The following is a 14,661-nucleotide window of genomic DNA, read 5'->3' on the forward strand; positions in this document are numbered from 1 at the left end:
TTCACTCATGTCAGTGCCCTGGCACCAATGCTGGATGCTGAGTACAAGACACTACTTTAACCTCTTCAGCTGTTGTCTCCTGAAGTTGGGTGTCTGCAAGTGCCTTTGCCAAAATGGCTTCCAGAAGACAGTTGCTTCTTCACCTCTCTCTCTTCTGATTGGCAGAGCCCAGATCACATGTCTACATCTCAGCCGCAAGGGCAGCTGGGAAAGCAAGTTTCTGGCATCTGCCTTAAAGAAGTGCAGAATCAGAAGGGAACTTCTGGAAATAGAATGTGGAAAGGCAATGGGTAGCCAAAAAGCATAGCAGGTATCCATTCTAAGCACCCAGTCTAATGGAATAAACAGACATACATTCAGAAACATCACAACATAGTGAAAAAATGCTATACTCGAGGTATGCTTATGGCATGGTGATATAGGGAAACTTCCCCTTTGCCTCTGAAGGTTCACTGCAAATCAGCTGACAAAGGGCAGATTAATAGGAGAAAAAGAATACAAATTTATTTCACCATAGTTTTATGTGACACGGGAGCCTTCAGAATGAAGACCCAAAGATACAGGGGAAAGTGCCCATTTTCATGCTTAGGTTTAACAAAGTTTGGACTGCCATGTAGAAATATGATTGGACAAAAAGTGTATGATCTAGCATGAATTGACTGAGTGGGGGAACTTAGCAAGTCCTATCTGTGTAGCTTCTACTTGGCCTGTCTGTGCAGTGTTCTTTCCTCCTGGGGATGGGGCAGGACCCTCTCTGGGATGGGAGTCTTATGACCTACAATCAAACAAGATAGGTCAGATAGTTTCTTTATGGACAGTTTTTACACAAAGGTTGGGGAGAAGGTGGGAGTTAGGGTAATATTTTTAGGTTTTATGACTGACTTTGGAGAATAGGGGTTCTGGTTTCTATGAACCGCCTTGGGGAAAAGGCTGGTGGGGAGAACGAGGGAGTCAGAGATAAGAGGGCAGGAGGAGGTTGGAGAGATCTGCTTCCGATGCCTTCATCTTGGGTTATTTTCTGAGCCCCAACAGTGAAGACCAGTAAGGGAGTTGTTAACAGACTGGCGTGGTCAGGGAAGGCTTCCTGGAGGAGGTGATGGATGACTGAGCACATCCTGATGGGTGAACCAAGAGAGGAGCAGCTTAGAGTTAAATAAGAACAAGGACCCTCACTGTCTGACTTTAAGGTGCCTCCACAGTGAGTATGCCAGATTAGAAAACTGGAAACTGATGAAGCCAGAAGAAAAGACAGATTGGAATCTGAGTGCATTCGTAGAGAAGCCATGTGAGAACTGCCTGGAAAGTGCTCAGGCCCTCCCCTCATAGGGCTGTCCACATAGTTGGCTTTGCTTGTGTCCTTCTCCCTCCCAACTCTGTTTTCTTCAGATGTCCTAACAGGTTAGGGCTTCCAGTTGGAAATATACAGTGCCTTTTCAGAGGGGCTTTTTAGAAATGCAAAGCCTGACTCCAAATAACTGCCTCTTTTTTTTTTTTTTTAGAAAAAGTATTAGGAAACTAATAAGGAAAGGAAAGGATAAAGTGAAACGTACAAGTCACGCCGTAACTAGCATGTATATATTTATGGGCTATCTTTAAAAAAGAAAACAACCTCAAAGGCAATTAAATTATGCCTAATGCTTTGCAATTTTTTCTGCCTTCCCTATCTTAGATTTCTTAAAAAAATGAGTCTTGGCTGTCTCAAAAAAAAAAAAAAAAAAAAATGAGACTTAGCAGTGCCTTGCAGTTGTATTTGGTCAATAAATATTTATTAATAATGAGGAGGCTAAGAATGAGGATATTTTAAAGGCGGAGATTGGTTTACAGAGCTGGTATATGGAACTCTACTTCCCCCTAAATCTGTTTCTCCTCTGGATTTCCTCATATCCATAAATTGCATCCCTTAGTAATTGGCTTAACTCAGACACATAGCCCAGCCATCAATCCTCCCTCTCTCACCCCGCGAACCATCCATCAGCAAGCCCTGTCTGCTCGAGCTCAACATCATCTTGAAGGTCGTCTTCTCCCCAGGTGCACTGCTTCCATCCCCAAGCAAGGCTGCTTCCTCCAGCCTAGACAACCTCACATTGCTTTTCTCTAGACCGTTCTCACTGTAGCCAAATATTTCACAACAGAAATGTCTCTTTTGCGTAAAACTTTCCAGTGCTGGTTTCCCATTGCTCTTAGACAAAATTCAAGGCCTTGCGTGAGGCAGCCCCTGACCACACTGCACACTCTGCTCCTCCCTCTCACCTTGGCTGGCCGGCCACACTAACCTTCAAGCCATTCCTCAAGCACTCCCTTGGGTTCCTGGCTCAGGAGCTCTCCCACTGGCTGGACGGACAGCCTGCCCCCTCCCCTGTGCCCTCCCACCCTCTCCACTCTGTACAGCTGATTTCTAATTATCTTTTATGTTTTTTCCCCTTCATTTTGTTTTTATTATAGCATGTTTGCTTAATTTACAGCAAGCAGAAAATAAGCTGGGTCTTGTTTTGATCCAAACATTAATGTTTTAAAAGTTGTACACAAGATTTGTTAAAAAGAACGTGTAAAAATGCCTTTTTAGAAGCTTCTGTAAGAAAGAAAATACAAAGTTTAACCCCACAACTTTCCTCTTTGCTAGAACTGCAAACTACTGCTACAGTTTTTTGTGGGTTGTTTTTTTTTTTTGAGACGGAATCTCACTCTGTTGCCCAGGTTGGAGTGCAGTGGTGCGATCTCAGCTCACTGCAATCTCTGCCTCCTGGGCTCAAGCGATTCTTCTGCTCAGCTGCCCAAGTAGCTGGAATTACAGGTGCCCACCACCACACCCGGCTAATTTTTGTATTTTTAGTAGGGATGGGTTTCACCATGTTGTCCAGGCTGGTCATGAACTGACCTCGGGTGATCCACCCTCCTCGACCTCCCAAAGTGCTGGTATGACAGGGGTGAGCCAACATGCCTGGCCCACTGCCACAGTTTTAAATAGACTTTTTGTTGTTTAAACTATGCATCCAGGAAAATCTAAAGAAACGTGCATATAAATGATTGCATAGCAGAACATGAACATTAACTGCAAACAGTAAAGAAATGAAAGTTAGAAATACTCTCAAATACACAAAGATTCTAGAATGAATCCTTTAAACACATTCCACAAACAATATTTAAAAACCATTGTTTTGGTCTTTACAGGCAAAGCCTAGATTACTAAAACCAAAACCGAAAAAAGTAATCTTTTAAAAAGAATCATTTCTCCATGATAATTCTTACTTATTTCTGTAAGCAAGCAATCTGAGATTTTTTAAGATGCTAGTTTTTTGTTTTGTTTTGTTTTTTTTCTGGAATGAGATTGGACATGTCAAGTCACTTTTGTCCCCAAAATGATCTTTCATAGAAATGCTAGAAATTATCAATGGTGGCCGGGCGCGGTGGCTCACGCCTGTAATCCCAGCACTTTGGGAGGTCCAGGAGGGCGGATCGCCTGAGATCAGGAGTTCTAGACCAGCCTGGCCAACATGGTGAAACCCCGTCTCTACTAAAAATACAAAAATTAGCCAGGCGTGGTGGCAGGTGCCTGTAGTCCCAGCTACTCTGGAGGCTGAGGCAGGAGAATGGCGTGAGCCCGGGAGGTGGAGCTTGCAGTGAGCCGAGATCACAGCACTGCGCTCCAGCCTGCGTGACAGAGCGAGACTCCGTCTCAAAAAAAAAAAAAAAAAAAAAAAAAAAGAAATTATCAATGGTTAAAGGTATTACTTCTTTATTTTTAGTCAGGTATTACACTGATAATCAAAAACTCAAAAGATGTGACTCTTGCTTAAAACTGACTGATCCTTTTTCCAAAATTATTTTAAATTTCATAGCACCACAGAATCACCTAGACTGAGAGTGTTGTCTTTCAACTTGCCTCTTATTTTATTATTATTATTATTATTATTATTATTATTATTAGAGATGAAGGCTCGCTCTTGTCACCCAGGCTGGAGTGCAATGGCGTGATCTCGGCTCACTGCAACCTCTGCCTCCCTGGTTCAAGTGATTCTCCTGCCTCAGCCTCCCGAGCAGCTGGGATTACAGGCGCCCATCACCACGCCTGGCTAATTTTTGTATTTTTAGTAGAGACGGGGTTTCACCATGTTGGCCAGGCTGGTCTCGAACTCCTGATCTCAGGCGATCCTCCCACCTCGACCTCCCAAAGTGCTGGGATTACAGGTGTTAGCCACCGCGCCCGGCCCTCAACTTGCCTCTTTTTGAAGAAACTGAGGTGTGAAAGGCAAGCCTCTCTCATAAAGAGGCGGGAAATTTTAATACAAATGCACAGGCCAAGTGCTATAAGCATCAGAATTTCAATTCTTTTACACTATGCACACACACGCAGAACCTACTTTGAAACAATTTACTTGCTTCTAACAGCTGTAAGAAAACTAAGCAATATTATGGTCAACAATGCTCCTTAAACTTTAGCGTAACTGCATAAGAACATTATTTTCCCCTTACAATTATTTTGGCCATCATCAACGTGCTCAAATTTTAAGGTGAGCCTTTGTGATGTTTTCTATGTTCCAAATCTTCATGGGAACCAGAAAAAAGTCACGAAGTCTCCATGTTTCAGTCAAAGACTCAATCTCCCTAAAAGGCCGGGTGCAGTGGCTCATGCCTGTAATCCCAGCACTTTGGGAGGCCGAGATGGGCGGATCACCTGAGGTTGGGAATTCGAGACCAGCCTGACCAACATGGAGAAACCCCGTTTCTACTAAAAATACAAAAATTAGCCGGGCATGGTTGTGCATGCCTGTAATCCCAGCTACTCGGAAGGCTGAGGCAGGAGAATTGCTTGAATCCAGGAGGTGGAGTTTGCAGTGAGCCGAGGTCACGCCATTGCATTCCAGCCTGGGCAACAAGAGAGAAATTCTGTCTAAAAAAAAAAAAAATCTCCCTGAAAATACTGTGTAACCCAATTGGCATCATTCCCCAAGACAGTGGGGTTAACAAAAGAACAAATCCACACTGCATCATAAATAATGATCATGGGCCTAGACATCTTGACAAGACATAAAGGTCCACCCTGAACCTAAATGCATCTGGCCAGTCAGTGTTGTACTGTGGCTACCACCTCACTTTGTATCATTCTATCTTATTAGCAAGCTACATTTCTAGGTTAGCAGTTCTACCAAATATGAATATGAAAGTTTATTTTTAATAAGACAGTGTTGCAAATTATGGTCAACTAACATCTTTTCACCAAATACTTCAAGCATAAAAAATGAGAATCTTTATAGAAATATACAGAGACACCACAAATTGGTAGCTGGCCATGACATTAAACAAACTGGACTCCTAAGAGTGGCTTCTTGGCTGGGCACAGTGGCTCACGCCTATAATCTCAGCATTTTGGGAGGCCGAGGCGGATGGATCACCTCTGGTCAAGAGTTTGAGACCAGCCTGAGCAAAATGGAGAAACCCCATCTCTACTAAAAATACAATAAAAAAAAATTAGCTGGCCGTGGTGGTGCACGCCTGTAATCCCAGCTACTTGGGAGGCTGAGGCAGGAGAATCACTTGAACCCGAGAGGCGGAGGTTGTGGTGAGCCGAGATCGTGCCATTGCACGCCAGCCTGGATTGGCTCCTCAACAGCATATTATTTTAATTATAACCATTGCCTGGTACAGGGAAAACTAACAAGTGTTTTTTAAGCATCATTGCAACATTGTATTCCTGATAATTTAAGTAAATAAAACTATGAGTAAATGAATGATCCATGTCTAAAAATGATCATGGTTTATACTACCAGGGGCCACTGGACTTAGGACTAGTCCAAGACCTTGATCTAGATTTTGACCTAGACCTAGACTACGATCTTGACTGAGATTTGGATCTAGGTGGTCCTTTTTTCCTTGATTCCTTTTCGTATCTTGAGCCAGACTCACAATGTGCTTTGGAATCTGTTTTTAGAGATGCGTCTAGTTTTGGTGTGAGATGCAGGCCTACAACATGATTTAGCCTTCATTTCTTTCTTAGGCTGGGACTTGGACCGTGATCTTGAATTGGATTTAGATCTTGAAAAATATCCATTTTGGTGTTTGAATCTATCATTGCCGGAATGGCTTCTGCTATGCCGTGGTCTTCCAGTTGGTCTTTTTCTAGGACAGTCTCTTCTCACAGGGCCGTTCCTCTAGCTGCCTGGGTCTCCACTCTCTGCTGCATGAGTAACAGATGATGAAATAGGCACTCTTGGGTACTCCTGGGTCTTCCCTGCAGATGCATAATGGAGTGGAAAGCGTGCTGAACCGTGGAGGCAGGAGCACAGCTCAGGAGCCCTACGGCCTCCCCTTGGCTGTGTAACTTGGGGAAACTCACTCCATCCCGAGCCTGCCTTTCCTTACCTGTAGATTGTGAGCAGAGGTGCCTGCTCTGAGTTATCTTCCAGGGCCATAGAGTGATGCTTGCACATGCCATTGCCACCTCTTTAAGTGTACAGTAGTAGTATATTACCCAGCACGGGACAGGTGCTGTGGCTCACGCCTATAATCCCAGCACTTTGGGAGGCCAAAGCAGGCGGATCACCTGAGGTCAGGAGTTCGAGACCAGCCTGGCCATCATGGTGAAACCCTGTCTCTCCTAAAAATACAAAAATTAGCTGGGCGTGGTGATGCATGCCTGTAATCCCAGCTACTCACGAGGCTGAGGCAGGAAAATCACTTGAACCCAGGAGGTGGATGTTGCAGTGAGCCAAGATTGTGCCATTGCACTTCAGCCTGGAAGACAAGAGCGAAACTCCATCTCCAAAAACAAGTATATTACCCAGCATGCCTAGGTTTCATTTGGGAAGAGGAGGATCAACTTAAAGATGAGAAACCCAGATCAAACAAAGTTGCCTGGACAAAGTTTCTGTACCCCTCAGCAGATCTGGGATGAGAGAGGGTGGGCAGGGTGGGCCTGGGCTTGGACCTGGGGGATGACCATCCTATTTGGGGCTTTGACCTGTACACGCCACTGTGGTCTAGAGCACAAGTTTGGCCCAGAAAGGTATCTACTGTTCAGACAGTAAAGAGCTGTATTAGGGCATTGTCCCATTGCTGTAAAGAAATACCTAAGACTGGGTAAATTATAAAGAAAAGAGGTTTAATTGCCTTGTAGTTCTGCAGGCTTTGCAGGAAGCATGGTGCCGACATCTGCTCAGCTTCTGGGGGGCCTCAGGGAGGCCTTTACTCATGGCAGAAGGTGAAGCGGAAGCAGGCACTTCACATGGCAGGAGCATGCGAGAGAGAGAAAGGGTGGGGGTGCGACACAGTTTTAAACAACCAGATCTTGCAAGAAGAACTCATTCACCATCACAAAGACAGCACCAAGCCATGAGCGATCCACCCCCACCGTCCAAACACCTCCCACCAGGCCCCACCTCCAGCGCCGGGGATTACATTTTAATATGAGATTTCGGCAGGAACAAATATCCAAGCTATTTGAAGAGCCAAGTGAGAAATTCCTTGCCAAGAATAGGCATGAGCTTGATGTCTGCTTGACTTGGACTGTATTTCTTCATCTTAGTGAGATGCCTTTTGGGCCACTGTAAGAGTGGGGTTGGTTGAAATTCTTCTTTCCTCCAATACTACCTCCCACTGCAAATATACCAGCCTGCATTCAGTTAAGCTGGGCTCTTGCTATAAGGTCACGTGGCCGGGAGCGGTGGCTCACGCCTGTAATCCCAGCACTTGGGGAGGCCGAGGCAGATGCATCACCTGAGTTGAGACCAGCCATGGTCAACATGGTTAAACCATGTCTCTACTAAAAATACAAACAATTAGCCAGACATGGTGGTGGGCACCTGTAATCCCAGCTACTCGGGAGGCTGAGACAGGAGAATTGCTTGAGCCCAGGAGGCAGAGGTTGCAGTGAGCCGAGATCATGCCATTGCACTTCAACCTGGGCAACAAGAGCAAAGCTCCGTCTCAAAAAAAAAGGCCGGGCGCGGTGGCTTAGGCCTGTAAACGCAACACTTCGGGTGGCTAAGGTGGGCGGATCACGAGGTCAGGAGATGGAGACTATCCTGGCTAACACGGTGAAACCCCGTCTCTACTAAAAATACAAAAAATTTGCTGGGTGTGGTGGTGGGCGCCTGTAGTCCCAGCTACTCAGGAGGCTGAGGCAGGAGAATGGTGTGAACCCGGGAGGCGGAGCTTGCAGTGAGCCGAGATCTTGCCACTGCACTCCAGTCTGGGCGACAGAGCCAGACTCCGTTCAAAAAAAAAAAAAATCAGGCAGAAGACCGTCGCTGATCACCTATGGGCATGTGCTATAGTTGCAAAGAAGTCGAAAATTTCTTCTCTGACTCTAAAGCATGATTTCTCAGCATTATTGACATTTTGGATGGGATGATTCTTGTTTGGCTGGGGTGGGGGACTTGGCAGCATCTTCTGGCTTCTATGCACTAGGTGCCAATAGCACAGCACACCCCCAACCCCCCATACACAGACACACACGACCACTGAGTATGTCTCCAGATATTGCCAAATGTCCCCTGGGAGCAAAATCACACACACACCTCTTGAGAAATGCTGCCCTAAGGAAAGTAATGACCCAATAAAGAGGATGGACATAAAGAATTTAGAAGAGGAGAAACGGAGGGGTGGCGTATTTTAAGCTGAATGTAAAACACAAATGCTCTTATGCAAGTCATCTCGCTGTCTGGATGTTGAAGGGCACTTGATTTTGGATGCTCCTTGTGAGTGCTAATGGTGGTGGGGCAAAGATGATAGTGACCACATTCGATCTGATGCTTCTTTATAGCTTTGGTCTAGCCTAGGAAAATTCGGAGAGTTACATGCTTCTTGGTTGCAAAGATTTATTTGCCCATGGACATTTGTTGCAATGGCCATGAAATGATATTTCATTTATAAAATGACTAACAGAGTTGTTGGGAGGATTGAAATGATGTATGCAACAAAGTTGGCCTCCAATTCATAGCTATTTTGTGCATCATTATTGATTAATTTCTATTCCATGTGGTATTTTTATTATACCTATTATGCAATGTGCATCTTGTTTATTTTTTATTTTATTTTTTTGGGAGAGTCTCTCTCTCTCTGTCACCTAGGCCAGAGTGTGGTGGCACAATCGCGACTCACTGCAACCTGTGCCTCCCGGGTTCAAGCAATTCTTGTGCCTCAGCCACCCGAGTAGCTGGGATTACAGGCTGAGCCACCGCGCCCAGCGGCAATGTGCATCTTCTATGGTCTGTTAGTATATATATTAATCAAATGAGATACATAGCCTTACATGAGAGAGATAGAAATCTTTTTTTTTTTTTTTTTTTGAGACGGGATTTCACTCTTGTTGCCCAGGCTGGAGTGCAATGGCATGATCTCGGCTAACTGCAACCTCCGCCTCCTGGGTTCAAGCAGTTCTCCTGCCTCAGCCTCCCAAGTAGCTGGGATTACAGGTGCCCACCACTACACCCAGCCAATTTTTGTATTTTTAGTAGCAACGGGGTTTCACCATGTTGGTTAGGCTGGTCTCAAACTTCTGACCTCAGGTGATCCACCCGCCTCGGCCTCCCAAAGTGCTGGGATTACAGGCATGAGCCACCGCGCCCGGCCGAGAGAAATCTTATATGATCCTCACAATCACCCTGCAAAATAGGTGGCACCATGCCCACTTTACAGATGAAAAGTGAGATTTGGAAAGGTTTAGTATGTTGCTCGGGTCACACTGCCTGTACAGGGTGGGAATGGCGTTTGAACTCAGAGTGTTCTACTTTCTAGACCTGCCTTTTTTCTACTACCCTGGAAGGAACGTGAGGTTAGTAGTTAGAGGACTGTCCTTAGATTTTTTCGTCCATCCACCAACTTCAGAACAATCTTTTTACCTGAGGGTTGTTTTTACAAAATGGGTACATGGCTTTTCTACCCAAAGAACTGACAGATTCCAAGAGGACAGAGAGTGCATCTTGTGATTCTTTGTATCTCAAGAGTCATACCTAGAGTTAGTTCTGTTGTGTTTTTTTTGTTTTGTTTTGAGACTGAATCTTGCTCTGTCACCTAGGCTGGAGGGCAGTGGTGCGATCTCGGCTAACTGCAACCTCCGTCTCCTGGGTTCAAGCAATTCTCCTGTCTCGGCCTTCCAAGTAGCTGGGATTACAGGCACATGCCACCACGCCCAGCTAATTTTTGTATTTTTAGCAGAGACAGGGTTTCGCCATGTTGGCCAGGCTGGTCTTGAACACCTGACCTCAGGTGATCTGCCTGACTTAGCCTCCCAAAGTGCTGGGATTACAGGTGTGAGCCACCACGCCCAGCCCAGAGTTAGTTATTAATAACTATTTGCTGTTTGATTTTCCTGACTTCTAGCAAGATTTAGTGTTTGAGGAGTAAAAACTCTTCACGCCTCTTAAGGGGTGGAAATTCTGTCTATATTCTAACTGTATTATCTATGAGAGGCAGGGTACATGTGATTTTGCCAGGAATTGTGTCTCTCTTAAGATGGGCCACAGGAGAGGGTCAGCCCTCCACCCTCCACTCCGCCATAAGGACAAGTCAGCCAAGGAATAAATAACTATTCCAGGAAACCAAGCCACCAGGGATGTGTGTGTGTGGGGTGTGTGTGTGTGTGTTTGTGTAAGGGAGTTGGGGTGGAGGAGAAATCTCTACCAGGTGAATAGCTACAGAGTCCTCCCACACAACAGACCTAGGGGATCAGTATTTTCAGGATGGTCTTGGGATGAGTCTCAAAATGAGAAGGTCACCAGCTTTATCATGAGATGGATGGTGAAATTATTTACATTTTAAAACATTGGATACGTGATTGGTTTAAGAGGAAAAAGAAGCTTTGATTCAAGGAATCAAAGTGTGGATATTTGGGTGATAGTTTTCCTGGCCAAGCCAGTTGCTGAATCTGCCTAAATGAAATAATTGATTTTGAGGCCTTTAAATATTGTCGTGTCTTCTCAAGGTTGTATGTGTCATAACTGGTCCAAAATGACTTTCTTTGCTTAATTTCTAGTTAAAGCGAAAATACTTCTCATGCCTCTGTTTGAGCTCCCAAGGTAATTTGCAAGCCTAAATTGCTTGGCCTTTTGACTTGCAAGTGGTTAATTTATATCTACCTCTCCTGTTTCCAGCCTGCAGTTTGGGTATTCAGAGGCTAAAGAGCCTTTTCAGGGTGGCTGGTGTTTTTGTTGATGTTGTTTTGCTTTGTTTTAAATTTCCAAATCCAGGAAACGGCTGTGGGTTGGGTATGCGTGGTTAAGAGGCTCAGAATGATAGGCCTCCCATATTTACCAGGCAACCATGGTACCCAGGGCAGCACAGAGCCTGCTTACTCAGGATTGGTTTTATTTATATTTTTTTTAAATTGAGGTAAAATTAACCATTTTAAAGTGTACAATTCAGTGGCATTTAGTATGTCCGCAATGTTGTGCAACTGTCTGTGTAATTCCAAAACATTTGCATCATCCCTCAAAAGAGACCCTGTATCCATTAAGTGGTCATTCCCTATTGGCCCCTCTCTGCAGCTCTTGGCAACCACTAAGCTGAACCCTGTTTCTATGGATTTAACTCTTCCGGATGGTTTATATAAGTGCAATAATACAACCTTCTGTGTATTATTCCACTTATATGTATTCTGTGACCTTCTGTGTCTGGCTTCTTTCGCTTAGGATAATGTTGTCGTCTGTGTTGTAGCACGTATCCAACCTTCATTTCTTTATATGGCCAAATGGTACTCTATCATGTGGATGCACCACATTTTGTGTATCCATTCATCTGTTGGACATTTGGGCTGTTTCTACCTTCTGACTACTGTCAACACTGTTTTGTTACTGTGAACATCCATGTTGAGTATTTGTTTGAGTAACTTATCCGTTCATTGGGGCATAGACTTAAGAGTGGAATTGTTCAGTCATACAGTTATTCTGTGTTTACCTTTCTGAGGGCTCGGCATTGGTTTCAGTGGTTTAGCTCCTGGGCTGCCATTAGGGCCATTAGAGGAGCTTTGCTAGGATCATGAAATCTGAGCATTAGAAGGAACCTTAAAAATCATTTAATCTGTCTTCTCACCCATTACAGGAAGTCTGTCTGGAACAAACCTTGTAGAGGCCCCTCGTCCTCTACATGCATAATTCTGGAGCAGAGGAGGGGCGCCCTACCTCCCAAGCCTGGCTCTTCTGTCTATAGCTAGCCTGACCTGATGGCTTGCCCTACAGAGAAGCTTTTTTAAACCTGGAATCCATGGACTCTTAGGGCTTATCCACAGATGAGCTTCAGTGTGGAGAGGTGGGGTAAGAGTTTGTAACTTTCATTATTAACGGGTCCCTGAACCACATTTTGAGGTGACTCAATGATGTCATCTCTTTGTCCTACCCATGAGCTTTTTGCAGGTTTGCTTAGCAAACTGTTGCTTGACTGATGGTTGTTCTCTGCTCACCTTTGACCTCAGACGCAAAGACCAGCACAGGGAGATGTTTTCTCAAATGCCCACCTCTAAGAGGATGGAGCCCACGACAGAAGGCTGAGCAGAAGGAGGTGGGAGGCCAAAAAACATGGCAGGTCCCTCACGTGGGCCCCACTGCCTATGACCTTGGCCACCTGTGGTTTACTGCAGATGCTTGAAAGAATTTGCTAAGAGACTGTTTCCTTGGAGAAGGCCATTTCTAAGAGAGCTGAGAAGGTCCTTGAAAGTTCCATAATTTATGATGTTCATAGAGTAGGGAAAATAACAGGAGCAGCTTTTTATTTTTATTTTATTTTTTGAGACAGAGCCTCACTCCGTCACCCAGACTGGAGTGGAGTGGTATGATCTCAGCTCACTGCAATCTCTGCCTCCTAGGTTCAAGCAATTCTCCTGCCTTAGCCTCCTGAGGAGCTGGGATTACAGGCATGAGCCACCACACTCGGCTAATTTTTGTATTTTTAGTAGAGACAGAGTTTCGCCATGTTGGCCAGACTGGTCTTGAACTTCTGACCTCAGGTGATCCGCCCGCCTTGGCCTCCCAAAGTGCTAGGATTATAGGCGTGAGCCACCGCGCCTGGCCAGGAGCAGCTTTTTAAATAAACTTTTTATTGAATTATGACATGCACACAGAAAAGGGCAGCATCACAATATAGCACAAGCCATGATTCCATTTATGTGAAGTATCAGAACAGGCCAAACTTATCTGTGCTGTTAGAATTCAGGGTAGGTTACCTTCCAGTGGATAGTGCCTGGAAGGGAGTACAAGGGCTGCCCTGGGGTGCTGGTGATGTTCCAATTCTTGATGGGAACAACACTTTGTGATTTAACAGAATTTCAAACCGTATTTGGCATGCATCAAACTGAGGATGAAAAAGTCCTGTGGGTTCAAATGGTTGACAGCTAAGGCTTGTGCTTTGGGGATATCTTTGGTTTCTGTCTTTCTGGCATCTTGCCCCCATTCTCTTGCTTTGGAGCTCATTCTTTCTTACTCTCAATCCACGTGCTGCGTGTGGTCTGACCCACACTCTGGTCCCAGGAGCAGGCACAAAACTCAGGGACTGGCTAAGTGATAGGCACATGATCCAAGTCAGACAATGAATCTATTCTGGGACTTTTTCTGGAACCAATGTGAAAGAGGCACATGCTCTCAGCTGGGGTTTCCCAGCTGGTACGATAGAAGCTTTGCCTTCTGGTGGCCGTCTTTACTCCCATGTGCAGAGTGCCAACTGGGAACGAAGCCAGTACATTCAGAAAAGTCGCGATTCCTGGTGACAGTATATGCAGATCCAGCTGTGTTGAGAGCTATTGCCATTCCTGTAACGCAGGAAGATCCAAACTGTTTTCTCCTACTATCCTCTCACTCAACACAACACAGAACACTTCTGTAACTAGATATGGGGATTTCTTCATACACATGAATTCTCCAGTGGGCACCAACTGGGTGTCTTGCAATTTAATTCAATTCTGACACTGTCTACCTGGAGTTAGCATCAGACCTCATGGGTTAAGCTCACAGTCTCCCAAGACTACTCCCATTTCAGATACCACTATGAAGTCCCAGGTTTTCCCCAGTACTTCTGACTGACCAGCTATAAAATCGGGGTTTCCAAAACCCCCTTCTTGGGTTCCATAATTTGCTGCAATGGCTCACAGAACTCAGGGAAATACTTACGTTTACCAGTTTATTGTGCAGTGAAAGATAGGATAAAGGATACAGATGAACAGCCAGATGAAGAGTTGCATAGCGCGAGGTATGGGGGAAAGGGCGTAGGACTTCCACACCCTCTTGGGGTGTTCCACCCTCCTAAAAAACCTCTGAATGTTCAGCAATCTGGAAGCACTGCAAACCCTGTCATTTTTGTTGTTGTTGTTTTGTTTTGTTTTTTTGAGATGGAGTCTCGCTCTGTCTCCCAGGCTGGAGTGCAGTGATGTGATCTCAGCTTACTGCAGCCTCTGCCTCCCTGGTTCAAGCGATTCTCCTGCCTTGGCCTCCTGAGTAGCTGGGATTACAGGTACCCATCACCACACCCGGCTAATTTTGTATTTTTAGTAGGGACAGGGTTTCACCGTGTTGGCCAGGCTGGTCTCGAACTCGTGACCTCAGATGATCCACCCGCCTCAGCCTCCCAAAGTGCTGGGATTACAGGCATGAGCCACCATGCCTAGCCCATTTTGGATTTTTATAGAGTCCTCATTACGAGGCTTGATTGACCTTCGGCTTCATTGACCATTGGTGACCAACT

General features: G+C 45.2%; 1 protein-coding gene across 4 annotated transcripts in view; it reads left to right on the plus strand.

Annotated features, from left to right (window-relative positions):
• Positions 1-14,661, plus strand: part of PDZD2 (PDZ domain containing 2) — a 470,684-nt gene that overhangs the window by 80,884 nt on the left and 375,139 nt on the right. The gene's annotated exons all lie outside the window — the stretch shown is intronic.

This window comes from Nomascus leucogenys, chromosome 6, assembly GCF_006542625.1.
Source record: "Nomascus leucogenys isolate Asia chromosome 6, Asia_NLE_v1, whole genome shotgun sequence".
NCBI lineage: Eukaryota > Metazoa > Chordata > Mammalia > Primates > Hylobatidae > Nomascus > Nomascus leucogenys.